This window comes from Rhinatrema bivittatum, chromosome 2 (assembly GCF_901001135.1).
Source record: "Rhinatrema bivittatum chromosome 2, aRhiBiv1.1, whole genome shotgun sequence".
In the NCBI taxonomy this organism is placed as follows: Eukaryota; Metazoa; Chordata; class Amphibia; order Gymnophiona; family Rhinatrematidae; genus Rhinatrema; species Rhinatrema bivittatum.
The window spans coordinates 410243870-410267628 of record NC_042616.1 but is presented as its reverse complement, the minus strand read 5'-3'; the positions used below and the strand labels follow the sequence as shown (position 1 = coordinate 410267628).

Genomic DNA, 23759 nt, shown 5'->3' with positions numbered 1-23759 from the left:
TTATACAGCTTGAAGATAGCCACCAGGTGGCAGTGGGGAGTTGTAGTCTCAGGGACCTCGGCAGAGGGAGTCCTTCTCTCCCAGGTGACGTCAGGAGGTTCCACAGCAAGGAGTTACAATGGATGAGACAGATGAGGTATTAGAGTACTCACTCTGTGTTAGCTGTTATGGCTGCGATTCCACCAGATAGTTGTCATAGGTACAGGCACTGAGGTAGGGAGAGCCTCAAGGTACTTGAGGAGCGAGTACCTGTTCCCTGAATGGCACCTGAAAATAGAACAGAGGGCCCCCAAGGAGCGGGTACCCAAGTTAGTAGCAAACCCAGAAGGGCAGAAGGAGAGCTTCCCGCAGGCAGCAGGGAAGCGTCAGAGTAGCGCAGACAGGAACAGTTCGGGTCCATACGAATCTATTCGAGCCTTTGCCAACTCAGGGAACTAGCAATCTTGAGAAGTAGATATACCCGGATTAGCGTGACGTCAGATGAGGGAACGCCCTCGAGGTTCGCGCCACTGGACGTACTTAGACATGGGTTGCGCGTGCACACCCTAGCAGGTACCTGGGAAGAGCAATGGTGTACGGCTGCACCATAGCCATTCCAGGGACACCAGAGAGGTCGGCTTGACGAAGTGCGGTAGCCATCTTGTCCAGGTAAGTGGGAGAAGCTGAGATAGAGGCCGTCGAAGACCGACCGACGCAACAGTATTATTCTTCTACCCTCTATATTATGTACATAGTTGTTGGCTGGTAACCTCAGAAAGAAAGGTTTTGATTATATCTAAAGAGATGTGCGGTCCTTGATTGTAAACTTGGCATTTGTGTCCAGGGCAGTTAATTTCCATGGACTATGAAATCCTGACTCTAATTATGGAGGGTATACAGCATGATCACCATTACTTTCAGGTGGGAGAGGCCCTGCAGACCCATTTCTTTTCTTTCCTGTGTTCCCTTGTAATGTTTTATTTTCACAAGCTTTTATGAAGGTTCAGACTATATTGTGGTGATTATCTCTACACTGTGTTCATCTTCTGAAATTTATTTATTTATTTATTTATTTATTTAACATCTCTTTTATACCGATATCCGTTCGCACATCGCATCGGTTCACAATAAACAAAAACTTTTGGGCAGGGCCCTTACATGTAACAGATAACTTAGTGAACTAGGAAAAATACAATTAACTTTTGGGAGGAGCCCTTACATATAAAAAACATCAATGGGTAGATGCAATGCAATAGAACTGTAACTATAACTATGTACATGAGAGTGCACAGTACAAAATCAGCGGACATAAGGCGTTCATAACAAAATAACAGTGTAAAATTCACAGAGGGGTTTTATGTAATAGGGGGTGACATGGGGTAGGCTTGTTGAAAGAGCCAGGTTTTAAGTTTCTTTTTGAAAGTGGGGGTATATGTCTCCATGCGAATATCATGGGGCAGGGAGTTCCATATGGTGGGGCCGGCAAGAGAAAAGGCTCTGTTTATAGTAGAGGAGAGTTTAAAAGATTTGATAGATTGGGCACGAAGTGTTCCTTGGAGGGCTGGGCGGGTAGATCTCTTGGAAGTGCGAGGTAGGAGAGGGGGATTAAGCCTGTTGAGGTTGGAATTTAATAGACTCTTGTGTATGATAGATAGTGTTTTATATAGAATTCGTGACTGTATAGGGAGCCAGTGTAGTTCGATAAGTGTGGGAGTGATGTGATCTCTTTTCTTTGTGTTTGACAGTATCCGAGCGGCGGCATTTTGTAGGAGTTGTAATGGCTTAGTGTGTGTTGCGGGAATGCCAAGGAAGAGTGCATTGCAATAGTCAATTTTCGATAAAATAATAGACTGGAGTACTGTACGGAAATCAGTGGTGTAGTAGGGGTCTGAGTTTCTTTATCGTTTGTAGCTTAAAATAGCAATCCCTTATGATGGATTTAATGAATGGTTTAAAAGAAAGGTGATTATCAATAATGACTCCTAAATTACGAGTGTGCGATGGGAAATTGGTGGATGAGTAAGCAAGTGGGATGTCTGGGAGCGGTTGCCTATTAGATATGATTAATAGCTCAGTCTTGTTGGAATTTAGAGCTAGGTGCATGTCCTTTAGGAGTTGGTTGATGGAGGAAAGACAGGATTCCCAGTTTTGTAAAGCAGTTTGGATAGAGTCAGAGAAAGGGAAGATGAGTTGCACATCATCAGCATAAATAAAATGCTTGATGTGCAGGTTAGTGAGAAGCGTGGTAAGGGGAATCATGTATATATTAAATAGCGTCGAGGAGAGTGAAGAACCTTGGGGCACACCTTGGGGAAGACTGATGGGATCAGATTCATAGTTGTCCACTAGGACAGTAAAAGAGCGATTTTGGAGATACGATTGAATCCAGGCGAAGGCATTGCCAGTGATCCCAATACTTCTGAGGATGTTGAGTAGGACATCGTGATTGACTGTGTCGAACTCAGCCGAGATGTCAAGCATGGCGATCAGATAGGAGGATCCTGAGTCGGTTCCTCTGATAAGAGTATCGTGTAGGGAGATGAGCAATGTTTCAGTACTTAAATGCTTCCTGAAACCATATTGGGTGGAAGGGAGGATGTTGTTTTGTTCAAGGTGATCGGAGAGGCGTGAATTAACTAGCTTTTCAAGAACTTTAGCTAGGAGGGGTAGGTTGGACACCGGTCTGTAATTAGAAAGGGTGGCGGGGTCAAGATTCGGTTTTTTGAGTAGCGGTTTCACTATTGCTTGTTTAAGAAAATTAGGGACAATGCCATGCTCTAGAGAACAGTTGAGAATATTTGAAAGAGGTTTGGCGATCACATTGTGTATAGATAGTAGGAGTTTAGAAGGGATGGTTTCAGAAGGATGTGTTGAGGGTTTCATTTTCTTTAGTATGTTCTCTACTTCTAGGGAGGATGAGGATTCAAAAGAGGAGAGGGAGACTGGAGAGTTGATATTGGGAAGACAGATATTGAGGTTGTTGTGCGAGAATTGTGCCGTGATGGAAGATACCTTGTTTTTAAAAAATTGTACTAACTCGTTGCAACGATTTTTAGAGGAGTTAGCCGGTTGTTGCGTGTGTGTGGGAGAAGTCAGGTCAGCAACCATAGCGAAAAGAGCCTTGGGGTTATATTGCAGATCATTTATTTTTTTGGCGTAGTATTCCCGTTTAGATTGTAGGATGGAATTTCTATATTCGTGCATACGTTGATAGTAGAGAGTTTTGGTTGCGTGGGATTGGTGTTTGCGCCATGACCTTTCCGCAGCTCTGAGTTGGATTTTAAGATTTCTGAGGACAGGCGTGTACCAGGGTTTCCTATTTTTACGGTTGGGGTTGACAGTTTTTGTTATTAGGGGGCAATGTTCATTGGCAATGCTGAGGGTGAGGTTAACCCAGGAGGAGAATGCATTATCTGGGGATGATAGGTCAATTTGCTTGTCTATGTCTGAGTATGCTAGTGTGATGGTCTCTACATCGCAGGATTTACGAAATTTGAAAGATATGGGCTGACGGGGCGCAGAAATGGAGCTTTGAGGAAGTGTAAGTTTAGTCTTGATTAAGGAGTGATCAGACCATGGTACTGCCATACATAATGGAGGATTGGTTATGCTGATGGGGGAGTTGATAAAAATCAGATCAAGGGTGTGGCCAGCTTTGTGTGTGGGAGAGTTCACTATCTGTTGAAAGCCCATAGCTTCGAGTGAAGAAAGGAAAGCTTCACAGGCAGGGGATTGTGGTGAGGTATCCACGTGTAAATTAAAATCTCCTAGGAGGATCGTGGGTACGTCAGGTGATAGTGTGTTTGCAAAGAATTCAATAAGGGGTGATGAATCTTTCTCTAGGAGACCGGGGGGGGGGGGGGGGGGGGGGGGGGGGGGGGGGGGTAAATGAGACACAGTTGGAGTGATTTTGATTTGAAGAAGCCAATTTCGTATTGATATGGGATGTCACATTTATGGGACAAAAGTTGGAGGTCCTTTTTTACAGCCAGGAGTAAGCCGCCTCCTCTCTTCTTCTTCCTCGGGATTGAGAAAACATCATAGATATCTAAGGGTAATTGGTTGATGAGGGGAGTGTCATGTTGTTTGAACCAGGTTTCAGTGACAGTGCATATTTCTGGATTAGAATCAGTGAGAATGTCTTGTAGAAGATGGGTTTTCTTTTGAAGAGATTGTGCGTTGAAAAGGATAATGGAAATGAGAGAGAGGCTGATAGCTTGAGTGCGAGTGATGGTGTGTATAGGGATGAGTCTTCTGTTTTTGTGAGGGGTTTTGTGGTGTGTGGTTTGATGAGTGGATGAGAGGGAAACATATGGGTGGACTTCTGTTTGATATGTTAAGGCGCAATCTCCGAGAAAAGGAGGCATTGTTGCACTACAGAGTAGAGCTAGTAGCAGGGTTAGGCGAGAACAGGAATGAAAGCAAAACAACCAGATGCAAAACACAGGTATGAATACAGGTAAGAGTACCGGTATGAATGCAAAACACAAGGCACCAAAAATATGCAATTTACAAAAAAGCTAATGTTGTAATGAATAGCAAGACTAGCATGATAGGTCTTAGGAAGGAGCAGTTAAGTTGTTAATCTAACTTTCGTAAGGGGAGGGAGGATAGGAATGGTTCAGAGGATTAGGTAGTATACATATTTAGCAGTAAGGGATGGGATACAATTCAAGGATATATCATTCATAAATTCAAAATTGATGTTTTCTTACTGTTCTCACTCAATGAGGTATCACATCTATTCATATTTTAGGCTCAAAAATATTTGTGCAACCCCACCCCAGGGAGTTTACTAAATTCTGGTGGGGCCATAAAAAATATTGATTGTTTCTTTGGGGCTGGAACCTCAGACTAGCTGGATCACAGTCTCTTACCCCAGGGACTGGGTCCTTTTTGGTGAGGGAAAGAATTTAACTTTCAGGGCCTGGAGTGACAGGAATGACTTCCTGGTGTGTTTTACCTATTCCTGGGCAAAGTGTAACTTCCCACTGGGTGCTATAGTGCCCAAGAACCACACTGGAGACTATGAGGAAGTGACCAAAAACTAAAATGTCTTTACTGATGAATATTTCAAATAGTAAATGGCATAACAGACTTGGTCCTCAGTACCACAGTGACTTTTGGTTACAGTCATTTTTCCTCTGTCTGTTCATGGGTCCCCTTACCAGGGACCAGAGTTACTTCCACCCTCCGGTAAGTGGGAAAAAGTGTAAACCCCAGGTGGTTGGAATATCCTTTGGTGGTGCAGGAATACTCCTCCAACCCTGACCAAATTGTTGGGCAAGATTGTCTAAGCACAGAGAGTCCAAATCCTCTCTCTCCCTAGGGACAAAGAACATGTTTGGGTGTCGTTAACTATTTTAATGTTGTTCGTACAGTTAAGAGACAGCTCATTCTTTTTCTCTCGGTCTCTCGGTTTCTCTCGGTCTCTTTCAAATCCCTAATGTCTGAGTATGCTAGTGTGATGGTCTCTACATCGCAGGATTTACGAAATTTGAAAGATATGGGCTGACGGGGCGCAGAAATGGAGCTTTGAGGAAGTGTAAGTTTAGTCTTGATTAAGGAGTGATCAGACCATGGTACTGCCATACATAATGGAGGATTGGTTATGCTGATGGGGGAGTTGATAAAAATCAGATCAAGGGTGTGGCCAGCTTTGTGTGTGGGAGAGTTCACTATCTGTTGAAAGCCCAGTTGCTCTCTGGCAGAGAGGTGCGCATGTTTCATCATAAGCACTTCAGGGAGATGCTGAGATGAGGAGCAGAGGGTGCACATGGAAACATATCGGCAGATGGCAAGTTGGAGACAAGGGGGAGTAAAGTTGTGCAAGGCCTTATGGACAGTAAAGAGGACCTTAAATCTGATCCTCCACGACATAGGAAACCAGTGTAAGGACCATGCAGCTCTCAGTGTAAGGACCATGCAGCTCTCAGTGTAAGGAGCATGCAGCTCTCAGATACCTGAGTAGGGAAGGAAGAGGGGCCTCCAAACTTCCACCATCATCTTCTAAACAAAATCTTCTTCCCCAAAACTAAGATGAACACTGGAATATCCAGGCATCGGATCACCACCTTCCTCCATTCTTGCTGAAGTGAAGAGGGGCAGGTTTTCCCTAACGAGCAGACCTAGAAACAGAGTTCCCCATTCCCTGAGTCCAGGTGGTGCACAGGGTTTCACCAGGCTTCCTACAAATCAAAGTCTCTTTAAGCCTAAAATTAACCTGGGAAAAAGTCCCTATACTCCAGGAAGTAGATAAGCAGGGCAGATCCCCAACCAGTCTCACTGACTTCCAGCAGGGTTTGCTGGAGTCCTGCAGAGCAGGCCCAAAATTAAAACTCAGGCAGAACTCCTCCAAACACCTCCTCTAACTTCAAAAACAATTCACACTGCCCCCAGAGCTCTCAGGAAAGAGCAGCTTTAAAAATCTTGCAAAGGGGATGGCTTTTCCAGCACCATCAAAGGGAGGGAGCTGAATTTGAATGGTTTTTCCCCTAACTCACTAACATGCATTGACAATCTGAATCAGGATTTACCTAGGGCTTACTGGTACCATGACCGTAGGGTCTATTATATTTGCACATGTATTGGATATATGATAAAAGACAAATGGTTGAATTAGCAAAAGCTTGAATCAAGGGAGCAGTAGCACAAGTTGTCAAGGTTTCAGGTCTAGTCTAAGACAGAATTTTCTATTTTTTTCTCTTTGTAGCTCAACCAATACATCAAGGAGGTTCACTTTAAAACCCCTGATGGATATGAAATCTTCTTTGATGATAAAGGGAATGGTCCAGCTAACTATGACATCATAAATTGGATCGTGTACCCTAATGGTTCCTTAAACAGCATCACTGTTGGAAAATTCAGTTTCTCACCTTCAAGTGGGCAACAGCTCTTTGTGAACCAAAGTGCCATCTTGTGGCATCCTTCCTTTAACCAGGTTTGGCATGTTATATTCGGTTTTATTTATTTATTTATTTATACAATTTCTAACCACAAATCTCAGTGGGTACCACAAAATATACACATAAAATACAATCAAACAGCAATAAACAACTAAACATAACAGCACATAATACAGTAAAGCAAAGCCAAAATGAAACAAAGTGGCTGCTTAACCAAGCTTAGAGGGTCCTAGACTACAGTCAATGTTCTCTTTCCGCAAAAGCCATGGCAAAAAGTTGAGATTTAAATTGTTTCCTAAAGCGAAGCAGGTTATTTTCATCTCTAAGCTGTTCAGGAAGTTCATTCCCTAGAATCAGACCAGCTACACTACACAGTTGCTCTCTGGCAGAAGCCAGGTGCGCATGTTTCATCATAAGCACTTCAGGGAGATGCTGAGATGAGGAGCAGAGGGTGCACATGGAAACATATCGGCAGATGGCAAGTTGGAGACAAGGGGGAGTAAAGTTGTGCAAGGCCTTATGGACAGTAAAGAGGACCTTAAATCTGATCCTCCACGACATAGGAAACCAGTGTAAGGACATCAGTAATTATGAAATTATGTCCATGAAAAGGAATGCCAGAGAACAGCTGTTCATCAGAATTCTGAATTTGTTGCAGAACTTTCCGATGTCAATGTGGGAGGCCTAGAAATAGAGCATTACCATAATGCAGTGCAGAAAGAACTACAGATTGGGAGACGAACCGGAGATTATGAATTACATTCCATGAAAGTAACCAGGAAGTGGAGGAGGATAGCATCATTAGCTATCAGCTTTGCTGTTAAGGCAAGACAAGCCATAATTTATTTATGTTATGCTTTTCCAACCAGAATCCAAAGCATGTTATAGGGCCTGTAGCAAATACTTCCCATACAATAAGCAAAACAGAACGATTTAGTACAGTAGAGGTACAAATCAGAGTTAACAAACAGTACAGGTGATATTACAGAAGCACATCAGGAACATCAGTTGCAGTATGTGAAGAGAGCGAGTTTAATAGCGTGCTGGTAGGGCTTAGATATATATATGGAGATTAAATATGGTTTATAATACTGGTTTTAGCCAATTACTACTTGAAATAGCTGTTTTCACCAGTTTTCTGGTGGATAGATCTGATGTAAGGTGGTAGAGTATTTCACACATTTAGGGTCCTCTTTCAGATGCTAGACTTGAAGCCTCACATCAATGTTGAATGCACCAGGATTGGTACCAATTACTGTGTTCACAGCAGCCAGGGGCCTTTTGAGGTGATTGGTGAGGTGGGAGGGTTTGAGATGACATTTTAGGTAGTAGGAAAAAGGGTGTGGATTAGAAAGGGCCTAGAAGGCAAGGTTTATTTCAAAATTCGAGGGTTACAGGTGGGGATTTTTCTTGAACCAATTGGACTGCAATAATTTATTAATATTTTTTATCGGGGGGGGGGGGGAAGGGGGGTTGGAATTTAGGCACTATGACTGACAGTTTGAGTGATTTAGCTGGGGAGGTGGTTGGGGTTTGGGCCTGCAGGCCCATAGGAATTTTTTTCAGTTTACTATTTTTACATCTCTTAAGTGGCTATATATTGAATACAGCCAATTAAGGTTAAAGTTCTCCATTACACATACCTAGATAACTGTAGCCCTAATGGATTATATTCAGACCTTGCCAGTTAGATTTGAAAGTTATCCAGCTAATGTTACCCAGATTTATTTATATATTTATTTACTTATTTAGGGGTAGATTTTAAAAGAAGCGCGTGTGGCCTACATGTGCGCTCGCTACCCAGCTCGTGCACATGTACGCCCGATTTTATAACATGTGCACAATTATGCACCTTGTGTGCACCGAGCCGCGCTGTCTTCCCACGTTCCCTCCCCCTAACCTGACCTTTCCACCCCTTCCCCTAAACTTTCCTTCCCCTAGCCCTTCTCCAACCCCCCCCAAAATTTTTAATTTACCTTTTGCGCCTGCCTGCTGGCATGCGATCCTCTGACACAGTGGCAATGGCCGCTCTCTCGGAGGCCTTTTGCCCCGCCCCGCCCCTTGACTGCTCCTTTTGTAAAGCCCAGGACTTATACGCGTCCCGGGGTTTTACGCACATCGCCGGGCCTTTTAAAAATAGGCCCTTAGGTTCTTATATTCTGCTTTTTGGCACTTCAAAGTGTACATCAAAGTGGATTACATTCAGGTACTATAAGTATGTTCCTATCCCCTCAGGGCTTACAAATAATTTTAGGTGAACATACCACATTCATCTGGAGACTTATCCTGCTGAATATCCATGATAAGTTTTCCAGGTAACTTTAGCTGCAGATCATGTCTGATCGCATCTTTTCTGAATATTATCCTATATTTATAATAGTACAAATGAAAACAATTAAAAAATAATAATAATAATATGCACATAATACTAAACTAATACTTAATTCAAGGGTGATTTTAATATTAAATTGTAAATATATATGTAACACCTGGGCTGATAGTCCTGGATAAAGGCCCCATGAACCACACCTCAAATACAGTCTGTTATCATTTGACTTGAATCGTGGGCTCTTGGTCACAACAAGAGATGGCTCCTCCCACATGGCGGAGCCCTGTGGGGACTTGATGCAATAGGCTGGTTCCCAATAGCACACACACAGATTCAAGAGAGTCTTTATTGTACAGCAAGCGATGGAAATGACCCGAGGAGCGGGCAAAGAGCCTCTGCACAGAGGAGGAGTGTCCCAGATGTTATTGTCTCGTCAGTACTCCGCAGCGTGGGTAACGCGGAGATGTACTCTCACCAAGTGGTAGTAGAAGGTAGATCCAGTAGTGGTCCGCAGAGCGGGGTACGCCGTGAATCCACACTGTAGATGGAAGGCCAGAAAGAGGTAGATCCGGTAGTGGTCCACAGAGCGGGATACGCCACGAATCCACACTGTAGATGGAAGGCCAGAGAGAGGTAGATCCGGTAGTGATCCGCAGAGTGGGGTATGCCGTGAATCCACACTGTAGATAGTGAGAGAGACGGACAGACTGGAGAGCAGAGGTACTTACTCTGATAGCAGTAGGCAGTCGTAGAGAGGAACCTCTGTGGAGCGGAGGACCGGGTCGTGGCAAGGCCCCCGAGGAGCGGGTACCCTAGGCATTCGAACTGAAAACAAGGTAACCCTGAAGGGCAGATTCGGAGCATGGCAAGGCCCCCAAGGACTGGGTACCTTAGTCGTCCAAGGCAGGAACACAGAGCTAAGACCGTCTGTTAGTGAAGTAAAATCAGCAGGAAGGGAATCCTTGCTAACTCGTAGGAGGAAATGAGAGAAGAGATTATATACATGTAGGCAGTGATGTCATGTGGAGGGGATGCCCCCGAGGTTCCCGCCATGACGCGCATAAGATGAGGGCTGGCGCACGTGCGTGTGCCCTAGGTGATTCCAGGAACAAAATGGCGAACGCAATCGCCCATGCTGTCCCAGGGATGCTGGGGAGGTTGGCGTATAGAGGCGGAGGCAGCCATCTTACCCAGAGTCAATGGATTAAGAATAAGAGAGGTGAGCAAGAGAGGGCGCAGCTGTCTGCGACCGATGGGCGCAACAGTACCCCCCTTCTTAGGGCCCCTCCCAGAGGGTTTTGGTTTCCTAGGATGGGCCTGATGGAATCGTCGGATCAAGTCTTTATCAAGAATGTTGACAGCAGGTTCCCAGGAGTTCTCCTCCAGTCCGTATCCCTCCCATGAAATCAAGTACTCCCAGTGTTTTCCTCTCTTACGTACATCCAGGATGTCATTAACTTGATATGTGATATCTTCCTCAGCATCAAGAGGTACTGGCTCAGGAGTCTTGGTGGAGAACTCTGAAAGGATAAGCGGTTTCAAGAGTGCCACATGGAAGGCATTGTGTAACTTCATAGAAGGAGGCAATCTCAAACTGTATGTCAATGCTCCTAGGCATTGGAGAATGGAGAAAGGTCCGACGAAATGTGGCACGAAACGCACAGAAGGCATCTTGAGGCGAAGGAATCTCGTACTGAGCCATACTTTATCTCCTGGCTGGAACTAAGGCGCCATTCTGTGAGCATCATAGATCTTCCTGGCCCTCTGCCCTGCTTTAAGCAGTAGGTCTTTGGTTTTCCTCCAAAGTTGTTAAAACTCTACTGTGGTAGTTTGGGCTGCCGGAAAAGCTACAGATAGAGGCAGAGGCAATGGAGGTAACGGCTGGCGACCATAAACAATTTGAAATGGAGTAGATCCAGTGGCGGAAGCAGGATGAGAGTTCAAGGCGAACTCAGCCCAGGGAAGTAAATCTACCCAGTCGCTTTGCCTGGAGTTTACATATGAATGTATGAATTGTTTGAGTGTCCGATTCATTCTCTCCATCTGTCCATTGGACTGTGGGTGATAGGCTGAAATTAGATCCAACAAGATGTCGAATTTTCGACAAAGTGCTCTCCAGAATTTAGCAGTGAACTGGACACCTCTATCCGACAGGATATGCTTGGGCATGCCGTGTAGACAGAAGAAATGTTTCACAAATAGTTTAGCCAGTTCAGCAGTGGAAGGTAGCCCAGGCAGTGCCATGAAGTGTGCCATTTTCGAGACGCGATCGACAGTCACCAGTATTGTGTTGTTCCCACTGGAAGGTGGTAAATCCACCACAAAGTCGGTGGTGATGTGTGTCCATGGCTCTTCAGGCACTGGCAAGGGTTCTGTCTCGCGCAGGTAGCGTAGGAAGCTACATATGCTTGTACATCTGAATTCATCATGGGCCACTAATAAAAGCATTAAAGTATGGCTAACGTGCGGGCTTATCCAGGGTGACTGGCCAAACGACAGTCATGAGCCCATCTCAATAGTTTCTTCCTCATTCCCCGAGCCACCACAGTCTTACCGGCAGGGACCACATGAGTGGCAGCCAAGACCACCTTCTCAGGGTTGATGATGTGGCAAGGTTCGTCGGGCACATCCTTGGGTAGAAAGGAACGCGAGAGAGCATCTGCCCAGACATTCTTCTCCGCAGGACGATATTTGTGCAGAAAGTCAAATTGGTTGAAGAATAATGACCACCTGGCCTACCGATGATTAAGCCGCTGCACATGCCGCAGATATTCCAGGTTCTTGTGGCCTGTATACAGCATTATTTGGTGTTGAGCCCCTTCCAACCATGGATGCCACTCCTCGAAAGCTAGCTTAATAGCTAACAACTCTTTATCTCCAATTCTATAGTTCCTCTCGGCTGGAGTGAAACACCGAGAGAAAAATGAGCAAGGATGAAGAGTGTTGGTATCGCTGTTTTGGGTCAGCACAGCTCCCACGCCGACATTGGATGCATCGACTTTGACGATAAATGGGCGAAAGCTCCATCGTAGCCCAGTTGAACTGGGGGGTGTGCTCTTGTAGCCAGGGTAAGCCGAGCACAACGGGGTGAATGGTTTTGTCGATGACCAGAAAGAAAATAGTCTCAGTGTGTAGAGCCCCAGTGTGTAAGCATATGGGCTGTGTAATAAGGAAGACTTCTCCTGGTAGAGGCTCGCCATGTATTGAAGACAGCAGCAGTGGAATAGCCATGGACGTAGTGGGAATCCGTAGGTGCTCTACTAATCTCTTCAGAATAAAATTCCCGCCAGCACCTGAATCCACGAGTGCAAGTGTCTGGAACTCGAAACTCCCTGAGATGAGAGAGACAGGGAGAGATAGTGGAGGTGTTACAGTTGGACCCTTGGGCCGGCTGAGACTGTAGATGGTAAACTGTGGGAAACCACAGGAAGCGTCACAGCCGGGAGGCGGCGCTGAAGAGACTCTGGAGAAAACTTCACCACTGGAAGTCCGTGGTCCCCCCCAGGAGGAGCCCATAGGAACCCGGACCTCTTGGACTTAGGCGGGATCCTATGCGACCAAGGATCCGGACAGCGGCCGACAGGGCCGGTGCAAGGGGATTAGGCGCCCTAGGCGAGCCTTCTCCCTTGCGCCCCCCCCCCATTGGCCCCGATTCCTACCTCATTCTCGATCTCGCCCACTGACTGTGTGGTTTTCTGGGTCGCGAGCAGGTTGGACACTGCTTGCGGCCCGCCAAATCTCCACTCCTCTTTGCCATCGCTTGCGGCCCCATATGGCTCACACCCAGTGGCGCACCAAGGGTCTCCAGCGCCCGGGGGCTAATGCATTTATGTTTCTCTCCAGCATCCCTCCCATAATCCTTCTTGTACTAATGCTTAAGGTCACAGAAAATCAGTGACATCTCTAGACAGAAGAATTTTTTTTTTTTGGGGGGGGAGCCAAAATGACATTTCTTTATCACACCCACCTCCATAGCATGGATCCTGCTTAAAATTGGTTATAAAAAAAAGTGTTAATAAAAAAGTCCAAAGGGTCTTCTGCGTAATTTTTAAAAGCTGGCCAGTTTCACACTTCTAGTATACTATAAAATTATTTTGATAGCCTCATTCAACTAATTCTATATGGCTATGAAAGTGAAGCCTGGAATATATAGGAAGGGACAGAATGTCAATACAAATCCTGCACCTCCAGTTCTGTAACTCTGTGCATCCACTGAAATTCCCCCAAACAATGGAGCTTGGATGTTTCCCTTACAGCTCATCATACTAAAACATATTTTCAAATTCTGGTGTCACCTCACAGTAACAGCAGCACAAACATCTTCCACTGCCAGACCATTGTGAACTAACACAAAACCCCGCAAAAAAGACACTCAAAATCTATACTGCAATCCCATCGTAACATAACAGTAATAACACCAAGGACTCAAACAACAATAACCCTACCTGTGAATAAGCAAGGGTAAATATTACACTGGGTCCTAGAATACCAATACATCACCTACTGAGGAAACAAAACAAACCCGATTGCTATAGATCCCTATACAAACACTATACGCTAGAAGCTGGCCAAAAGTTTCCTGGGAGTCCAGCGGGGTTCCGGGAGCGATTTCTTGCCGCGAATCGTTTTCGTACGGAAAATGGCGCCGGCCATACGCGTATGGCCGGTGCCATTTTCCGTACGGAAGTGCAGGAGGTCATTCAGCGGCGGTCAGGAACCCCCGCTGAACGACCTCCTGCAGTCGATCTCCTGCCGGCGCCATTTTCCGTACGAAAACGATTCGCGGCAAGAAATCGCTCCCAGAACCCCGCTGGACTCCCAGAAAACTTTTGGCCAGCTTGGGGGGGCCTCCTGACCCCCACAAGACTTGCCAAAAGTCCAGCGGGGGTCCGGAACGACCTCCTCCGTCGAATCGTTTTTGTCTATGGCCGCCGCCATTTTGCGGCGGCCATTTTGAAAAATGGCGCCGGCTGAAGACAACACGATTCTATTGAGGGGGCCGTTCCGGACCGCCGCCGTTCTGGACCACCGCCGGATCCCCAGGTAATTTAAAGCATTGGGGGGGGGGTTCGGGAGGGTGGGGGATTTAATTTAAAGGGTCGGGGGTGGGTTTTAGGGGGTTTTAGTGTGCCGGTTTTCCTGCCCTCCCCCTTCCCCCGATTTACGATTTTTTAACGATAAATCGGGGGAATTGGTATTGTATTGTGGCCCTAATGATTTTTTGACGATTTAAAATATATCGGACGATATTTTAAATCGTCAAAAAACGATTCACATCCCTAGAAATAAATGCACAATCAATTTGAAAATCTCTTTGTATAGGAGTGTTCCTTTCCTCTGTAGCCTGTCATTGACTTATGCACTGCATCTCTTGCAGTTCCCCATGATTCAGCTCCTGTTCCTTTTCCTCCTCTTCTTCATTATAATTTTTTTACAATTTCTCTAGAGGAGGCAGGCAGCTGGTTTTGGCTAGGTTATGTAGTGTATAGCAGGCAAGAAAGATTTCTTAGACATTGGGTTTTGATTAGGCCAGAGGTTCTCTTGATGACGACCCTAATCTGCTGGTGGACCTTGTTGGAGTGAGCTTCCACAGTGGTCTGTGGACAAGCCATGGGGATTAGGAGCCAGGTTTTGAGTGGATATCCTCTGTCACCTATAGGGAAGAAAGCAGAAGAGCTGAGTTAAACATAATATACGGTTTGGCAGTGAGCATGACAGTTGATGGAGAAGGTCATAGCAGTCCTCCAAGTCAAATACTCTCAGTCCACCTAGATATGAGGGAGACAATAAGAAGAGATTATTGGTGTAGTGTAGACGTCAGCCCATAGTAATTTATCATTCCTTGAAGCGGTCATGTATTCCTGACTGTGAGAGGATATAGGCATCATGAGAAGATTATGGAAACCTGGGCACTATGTCCAAGATGATGTCCTTGGCGTTGAAGACCACCTGCATATTTAGGGAGTGGAAGCCTTTGCAGTTGAGATAGGTGGCCTCGTCCTCCCCTGGTGCCCTTAGAGGGACAAGAGTGCAATCAAAAGTTCCTGAGATAGAGGGGAAATGGGCAATTTGATAGAAATCATGCATAATTTCATGCTGTTGGTGTATTCTCAGAGGGAAGAATATAGATTGGTGTATTCTCCTAAGCAAGGCAGCTAAGACTTAAGTGTATGATTCCAACCATGGCCTCATGAGGTGTTTGAAAAGTACCAGTAGCAAAAAATGCTAAGGCAGTTGTAACCTTGATGTGTAGGGTGGTAGGTTCCAGATCCCCCTTTAACTGCTGGCATAGGTACATTATGGTTTCCTTGTTGAACCTGAACCTACACATGACTTGCTCCTCTGAGAGATCCATAAACTATGTTCTATTCCTGTATACCCTGTGTAAGGGGGTACGTTTTCCTCCTCAGCTGTATAGAGCAAGGAACCCATAGTGTCAGTAGAGTCGTCTTGAAAAGGGACTCTGCAACATTAACTAGCTAACCCTTGTATCTTGTCCCTGTATGCCCCCAATGTGTTCTTCTAACCCCAGTATAAACATATATGTCCTAGGTTGCAGGCAGTATGGCTCTGACAATTCCAGGTTTGATCTGTACAACTCCCCCCCCCGCCCCAGTCTAACCTTGAAAATCCTCTGTATGCCCTACAGTTTCCCACTGTCCCCTTAGAAAGTCCCAGTCTGTCCCAGATATACCTCCTCATACTCTCTGGCCTGGAAAAGCCAAGCCACTCACCTGGAGAAGCCAAGCCACAAAATGCCAAGCTGCTAAGCAAAGTGAAAGTTAGCATTAGTATGCATAAATAAGCTGTAGCAAATGTAAATGCGGATATGCATATATGTGTATAAACATACACACAGACATTGCTTTAAAAATAGGCCATTAAATGTGTTTGCATAACCACGCCCCCGAAACACCCCTTTTTTGCTCTTATGCAAGTGCATGAGCATGCACATGTTCACACATATGTGATCCATTTTTAAAATAAGGATTACTTGCACTCAGGCCACACACATACACTTATATATGGCACTTTTTTTGTGAGTAACCCTTTGAAAATTCGCCTTTTAGATGTAATTTTTTAAATTTTATTTATCTGATGAGATCCCAATACAAATACACAAGAACAGTACAATACGTTCCAAACAAAAAGACTGAGTTTTATCATTTTCAAAGTATAACAAACTGCAATGGCAGCATGCAAAATACACACAAGACAGGACACCCATTCATGAACTGACCTGAGGAGAAAGGTTTTTATTCATTTTATTGTTATGGGCATTTGTTTTACTGTTTTGTGTTTGAATTTTATTGATTTATGGAAATTTATTTTTGTTATAGTAAATGGCTTTGAGCACTCCTATGGTAAGGCAGCTAATAAATAAAGATGATGATGATGAAACCCATCCCACCCTACCAAAAATTCATCCATAAAATGGGCAACTAATGAACAAAACAAATTGAACCAAAATTTTCTTACCTGCACATCATTAGAAGAGCTTCTCTTTTCACTGTGGAAAATGTGAGGATGTTGCAATAAGTACACTGGGAGGGTAATTTTATATCAGTGCACAGTGGGGTAAAGTTCACTTAAAGCTGTGTCTCACGTGTACTTTTATGTGTACTGAGCCCTGGTAATGTTTAGAACAGCCATTTACACCCATAGGAGGGTAATTTCTACATAAATGACTGAAAATCAGTCCCCAAAATTTCTGAAAGCAGAAAGAATGGTGAGCCTTGTTTACTAAGATATTTTCCCATGGACTCAACATGGGAGAAAAGCCCCAATAAATCAGGCCCAGAGTCTCTCAAAAAGAGAATCAAGTGCTAAACATGGAATATGAGTGGATTTCTCTTTTTTGTCTCTCCTCAGACCCCCCGCTCTGTCTGCTCTGAAAGTTGTGTTCCTGGATTCAGGAAAGTTCTTCAGAGTCAGAAGCCGATCTGCTGCTTTGATTGCATCCCTTGCTCTGAAGGAGAATTTTCCAACAAAGCAGGTAAACCTGAAATATCTACACTCAATACAAACAGATACACACATGCACATGCTACAGATATAATACAAACTCAACAGAAAACACAAAAATACTAGATACGTCCATGCAAGTCCTTATTACAGATTCAAATATAGTCCTTCCAGATTAATTTTAATCACTAATTATTCATAAATTTCTCTTGTTTCCTTAAGGTTTTTGTAACATCTCAAAATTAACCAAACTGCAGCTTGCAAAGGGTAGTATATAGGAAATTAATTAAAGCGTAACTCCTCTGAAACCAGGGTATGACATTCAATGACAGCATGACTAGATAAACAGGGACATTGATTAACAGACTCTAAATACTTTGATTGTGTACATTTGTATTGTAACCTGTCTAGTACAGTGGATAGAGTGGGATATACATTCTATAAATAAATAAGTAAATACAATGAAGAAGATAGTTTATTTCAGTTTTTCTGACTTGGTTCACCTCCTGTCTATCAGGGCGCTCATTCCTAGCACAATGGAATCATCAGGTGTCAGACTCAGTCTTTTTGCCTTCTGCTGTCCCACAGGATTCCATTCTTTCTCATCTTCTTTTCAACCTATTTCTATCTCCACTAGCAACTCTCATCCAAGATTGTGGCTTCTGACCATCTTTTTAAGTGATGACATAAAGATCACAGCTTTCATAAACACTAAAAGGTGAATTTTCAAAATGGTACATGTGTAAAATTAAGCATGTACATGCGTAAGTATCCTCTACGTGAGCAATCAGTATTTAGAAAAGGTTCAAAAAATGTGCATATATCTGCTTTCATGTGCTATTATATGCATGTACAAAGGGGTAGGAAAGAGTTGTTCCAGGGTGGGGGCAACACTTATGTGCAAGATTTCATATTTTCAAAGACATGCAGATGTGAATATTTGTGCACTCACTCGCATAAGTTTACCTCTGCTAATTATCAAGTGTAATTTTTAATGAACGCATTTATTGTTTACTAATGGCCGGGTGAGAGGTCTGGGAGAACTGGGGGGAATTAAAGTCTTAAGAACCAGGAGGTTTCAATGAGCTGCAGGAGAACTGGGCAAACTGGTGGGCTAATTGGTTAAACTGGTAATTTCACTCATGCACGTATCATTTTAAAATATGCTAATGTACGCATGTAAAACCCGATCTATGTGAGTAAATCTTACTTTATGCATAAATATATTTAAAATACGGGGGAAAGTACGTGCGCTCACTGCATTGCTATACATGGTTTTAATAGATTACAGAAATATGTATGCTAGCCTACATACACATGTAGGTTCCTGTTATAAACTGCACAGGCATCATATAAACATGTTATAGAATACTGTAGTAAACTGTGCATGCCCACAAAAACACATATATGGGCGCACATGTGCACTTTTTAAAATTATCTTCTAAGCATGCCTCTGACTTAATTGCTCTGAATTATTTTCTTGACTGTGTGGCTTCTTGGCTACTAAGCCACAACCTACAAGTTAACCTTGCAATATTGGAAGCACTCTGGTTTATTACTAGATCATCTATTCCAGCGATAGTTCCAGTTATGTGAAGCACTACAATCCCTCCTAAAAGTAAAGCAATTGCTTTAAGAGTGCAACTCGATGTGCGGCTATCTATGGTCCATTATATCTTACTCATAGTCCAGAAATTTTCTTTTATCTTAGATACATCCATCATCGGCACTCACTGTTAAATCCTAGTGGTCTGAACTTATTTACCAACACTTCTGTCATTTCTAAACTGGCCTTTGCAACTCTTCTTGGAATTCCAAGTATTCAATTGAAATGATTACTGTTACTCCTGAATACTGCCACAAGAGAAAGAACATAGGAATATAAGAAATTGCCATGCTGGGTCAGACCAAGGGTCCATCAAGCCCAGCATCCTGTTTCCAACAGAGGCCGAACCAGGCCACAAGAAGCAGGAAATCACCCAAAAAAAAGAACATAAGAACATAAGAAATTGCCATGCTGGGACAGACCAAGGGTCCATCAAGCCCAGCATTCTGTTTTCAACAGAGGCCAAAAACCAGGCCACAAGAACCTGGCAATTACCCAAACACTAAGAAGAACCCATGCTACTGATGAAATTAATAGCAGTGGCTATTCCCTAAGTATAATTGATTAATAACCATTAATGGACTTCTCCTCCAAGAACTTATCCAAACCTTTTTTGAACCCAGCTACACTAACTGCACTAACTACCTTCTCTGGCAACAAATTCCAGAGCTTTACTGTGCGTTGAGTGAAAAAGAATTTTCTCCGATTAGTCTTAAATGTGTTACTTGCTAACTTCATGGAATGCCCCCTAGTCCTTCTATTATTCGAAAGTGTAAATAACCGAGTCACATCTACTCGTTCAAGACCTCTCATGATCTTAAAGACCTCTATCATATCCCCCCTCAGCCGTCTCTTCTCCAAGTTGAACAGCCCTAACCTCTTCAGCCTTTCCTCATAGGGGAGCTGTTCCATCCCCTTTATCATTTTCGTTGCCCTTCTCTGTACCTTCTCCATCGCAACTATATCTTTTTTGAGATGCGGCGACCAGAATTGTACACAGTATTCAAGGTGCGGTCTCACCATGGAGCGATACAGAGGCATTATGACATTTTCCGTTCTATTAACCATTCCCTTCTTAATAATTCCTAACATTCTGATTGCTTTTTTGACTGCTGCAGCACACTGAGCCGACGATTTTAAAGTATTATCCACTATGATGCCTAGATCTTTTTCCTGGGTGGTAGCTCCTAACATGGAACCTAACATCGTGTAACTACAGCAAGGGTTATTTTTCCCTATGTGCATCACCTTGCACTTGTCCACATTAAATTTCATCTGCCATTTGGATGCCCAATCTTCCAGTCTTGCAAGGTCCTCCTGTAATGTATCACAGTCTGCCTGTGATTTAACTACTCTGAATAATTTTGTATCATCCGCAAATTTGATAACCTCACTCCTCGTATTCCTTTCCAGATCATTTATATATATATTGAAAAGCACCGGTCCCAATACAGATCCCTGAGGTACTCCACTGTTTACCCTTTTCCACTGAGAATATTGACCATTTAATCCTACTCTCTGTTTCCTGTCTTTTAACCAGTTTGTAATCCACAAAAGGACATCGCCTCCTATCCCATGACTTTTTAGTTTTCATAGAAGCCTCTCATGAGGGACTTTGTCAAACGCCTTCTGAAAATCCAAATACACTACATCTACCGGTTCACCTTTATCCACATGTTTATTAACCCCTTCAAAAAAATGAAGCAGATTTGTTAGGCAAGACTTCCCTTGGGTAAATCCATGTTGACTGTGTCCCATTAAATCATGTCTTTCTATATGCTCTACAATTTTGATCTTGAGGATAGTTTCCACTATTTTTCCCGGCACTGAAGTCAGGCTCACTGGTCTATAATTACCCGGATCACCCCTGGAGCCTTTTTTAAATATTGGGGTTACATTGGCCACCCTCCAGTCTTCAGGTACAATGGATGATTTTAATGATAGGTTACAAATTTTAACTAATAGATCAGAAATTTCATTTTTTAGTTCCTTCAGAACCCTAGGATGCATACCATCCGGTCCAGGTGATTTGCTACTCTTTAGTTTGTCAATCTGGCCTACTACATCTTCCAGGTTCACAGTGATATCGTTCAGTTCGTCTGAGTCATCACCCCTGAAAACCATCTCCGGAACTGGTATCTCCCCAACATCCTCATTAGTAAACACGGAGGCAAAGAATTCATTTAGTCTTTCTGCAATGGCCTTATCTTCCCTAAGAGCCCCTTTAACCCCTCTGTCATCTAATGGTCCAACCGACTCCCTCACAGGTTTCTTGCTTTGGATATATTTAAAAATGTTTTTACTATGAGTTTTTGCCTCTATGGCCAACTTCATTTCAAATTCTCTCTTTGCCTGTCTTATCAATGTTTTACACTTACCTTGACAATGCTTATGTTTTATCCTATTTTCTTCAGATGGATCCTTCTTCCAATTTTTGAAGGATGTTTTTTTGGCTAAAATGGCCTCTTTCACCTCACCTTTTAACCATGATGGTAATCGTTTTGCCTTCCTTCCACCTTTCTTAATGCGCGGAATACATATGGACTGCGCCTCTAGGATTGTATTTTTAAACAATGTCCAAGAAGATCTCATGCTACTGATGCAATTAATAGCAGTGGCTATTCCCTAAGTAAACCTGATTAATAGCAGTTAAAGGACTTCTCCTCCAAGAACTTATCCAAACCTATTTTGAACCCAGCTACACTAACTGCACTAACCACATCCTCTGGCAACAAATTCCAGAGCTTAATTGTGCGTTGAGTGAAAAATAATTTTCTCCGATTAGTCTTAAATGTGCTACTTGCTAACTTCATGGAATGCCCCCTAGTCCTTCTATTATCCGAAAGTGTAAATAACTGATTCACATCTACTCATTCAAGACCTCTCATGATCTTAAAGCCCTCTATCATATCCCCCCTCAGCCTTCTCTTCTCCAAGCTGAACAGCCCTAACCTCTTCAGCCTTTCCTCATAGGGGAGCTGTTCCATCCCCTTCATTATTTTGGTTGCCCTTCTCTGTACCTTCTCCATCGCAAGTATATCTTTTTTGAGATGTGGCGACCAGAATTGTATGCAGTATTCAAGATGCAGTCTCACCATGGAGCGATACAGAGGCATTATGACATTTTCTGTTTTATTAACCATTCCCTTCCTAATAATTCCTAATATTCTGTTTGCTTTTTTGACTGCTGCAGCACACTGAGCCGACAATTTTAAAGTGTTATCCACTATGATGCCTAGATCTCTTTCCTAGATAGTAGCTCCTAACATTGTGTAACTACAGCAAGTACTATTTTTCCCTATATGCAACACCTTGCACTTGTTCACATTAAATTTCATCTGCTATTTGAATGCCAGTCTTGCAAGGTCTTCCTGTAATGTATCAGAATCCACTTGTGATTTAACTATTCTGAATAATTTTGTATCATCCGCAAATTTGATCACCTCACACTAGAAAGAGGGCACTGCAGTAATCTATTTTGGCGAACAGAAGTGCCTGGAGGACTGTCCTGAAGACTTGGAAAAATAAGAGTGGTCTAAGTCGTTTCAAGACCTATAGTCTGTAGAAGCTGTCTTTGGTAGTTGTGTTGACCATTTTTTTAAGGTTTAGACGATTGTCTATTATTGCCCCAAGGTCTCTAACGTGCGTACAGGTGATGTGAGCATTGTGTGGGGAAGGTGGAGGAAGATTGTTTTCATTTGAAGAGATGAGGAGAAGCTCCGTCTTTGAGGCATTGAGGACCAAGTTTAAGCTGTTGAGTAGATTAGTAATGGATAGAAGGCAGTTATTCCAGAAGGTGAGAGCTTTTGAGATGGATTCTGTTATAGGGATTAGAATCTGTACGTCGTTTGCGTACAGATAGTGAATTAGGTTGAGGTCTGTAAGTAGTTGGCAGAGGGGGAGGAGGTATATATTAAAGAGGGTTGGAGATAAGGAGGATCCTTGCGGTACGCCAAGGGAAGATTTTGTTAGAGGTGACTCCTTGTTATTGATTTTGACTTTGAAAGTCCTATTGCTGAGGAAGGACTTGAACCAGTTGTGGGCTGATCCGGAGATGCCGATATCCTCTAGGCGATCCAGAAGGATGGTGTGGTTGACGGTGTCAAATGCCGCCGATATGTCTAACAGAACTAATAAGAAGGAATGTCCTTTGTCTACTTAAATTAAATTAACTTAAACTTAAATTAACATCATTAGTTTTGCAGCAGTTTCTCTTTCCCATGATAGGCTATTTATTTATTTGGGCATTTTATATACCGTCGTTCCAAATGAAGATCACAACGGTTTACAAAAGCAACATTCATAGTCTGGGCCAACATTCGTTTTCTTGGCATTACCATTCTGCTGAGCAGGGGCGGATTAGCCTTTCAGGGTATCGGGCTTTTCCCCGTGGGCCAATCACTCCCATCATGTGTTTTTATTCACCTTCCAGATTCTATAATGAGCCAAGTATCTCATCCAAAAAACCCTGTGGTAGCCGCCTCATTATGCCTTTTCATTTTTAATGCCAGAGGGGTTCCCATACCCTACTTACAGGAAAACCCATGGCGCTGCAAAATGATGTGTTGGCGGGTTTCCCACTCCCCATCAGCACTAGAGGAGGCCCCGTGGCAGTGCTGCGAAATGACATGCTGGTAGGGGTTCCCACTCTCCGCCAGCAATAGGATGGTCCAGCGGGGCTTCCGGTATTTCTCCTGCAGCCGGCGGCAGAAGAGGAGGCCCCGCTGTGCAGCCAGCATTTCCCCTGAAGCCTGGAGCAGAAGAAGGGGCCCCACTGTGCCACTGATTGCCGATGATGAAATCGAGTGAATGAGAAGGATTAGTGTCAGCTCGACCCTGTGCATGAGAAGATGCTGCCACTTCAGTCTAGGCCACACTGCCTAAGGGAGTAGGCTGCTGCATTGAGCTGGGCTGTGCTGCTGAAGAGAGGGCGAGTACTGCTACATGTACTGTGCAAATTCCAGGGACAGAGAGA

At 43.7% G+C, this 23759-nt stretch overlaps 1 pseudogene; it reads left to right on the top strand.

The window, feature by feature from the left end:
• Positions 1-23759, top strand: part of LOC115083306 — a 113926-nt pseudogene that overhangs the window by 70571 nt on the left and 19596 nt on the right.